Source organism: Tupaia chinensis, unplaced genomic scaffold (assembly GCF_000334495.1).
Source record: "Tupaia chinensis unplaced genomic scaffold, TupChi_1.0 Scaffold000161_1, whole genome shotgun sequence".
In the NCBI taxonomy this organism is placed as follows: Eukaryota; Metazoa; Chordata; class Mammalia; order Scandentia; family Tupaiidae; genus Tupaia; species Tupaia belangeri.
In genome coordinates, this window is record NW_006159632.1 from 2,429,169 (window position 1) to 2,430,034 (window position 866).

An 866-nucleotide genomic window follows, 5' to 3' on the forward strand; every position below is an offset into this window, starting at 1 on the left:
GGGGGGGCTGTGGGGGCCGGAGCCGTGATGGGGGCGAGATGGTTGGTGCGTCTGCCATGGTCCTCGAACGCTGCATTTTCCTGATAAAGAAGCTGCCGTAAAGAAAGGGGGGATGCCTCCCTGGGGATCCCTGCAGTTCAGGGACAATGCCACACAAGGGCCACGGTCCTCATTCTCTCTGATGTGCGGCCACCTGTGTGCTGCTCAACTGGGCCCGGTTGAACTGCGACCCGTCCTGAGACAGCTGTCACTGACACACGTACATGTCCGTTTCTCATGACGAGTGGGGCGGGAGGGGGCTCACACCCTGGCCGGCCACGTGGGGTCCGGGTGCCTCTGTGCACCCCTGACAGCTGTCTATAGACCGGCCTCTTCCCGTCTTATGAGAAGCTGACGTCGGCGGAGGTGGCAGGCCACAGCTCTCAAGTGGACTCTGTTGCTGAACGGGAGCAGAGCGGGACAGCACGGTGACCACAGCTATGACCACGCTGCTGCCCTGTGACCGGCCCGGCTGGTGGCTGCTTGTGTAGCTGCAGCAGAGTCACAGTGCCCACGATGGCAGCACCCACTGCCATCACTGGACCGGGGGGGGGGGCCCCCCAGCCATGCTGAGAGGCGCCGGCTCGGCCTTCCCAGTCCTTGGGTCCTCCTCGGTCAGTGTGCACCAGCGCTGGGGCAGCCACGTGGCTTAGGGCAGGTCTAAGGCCGCTCTAGGGGAAGGAGTTACAGACGGGCGTCTGCACGCTGTGGCTGTGGGCGTGGACACCCAGGCTCCGGCCCTAACGTCCAGCCCCATTGGCGACGTCCACAAGCTGAGTTACCGTGCCGCTTTGCAGAGGGCCTTCATGGGGCTGTGTCCGGGCCAG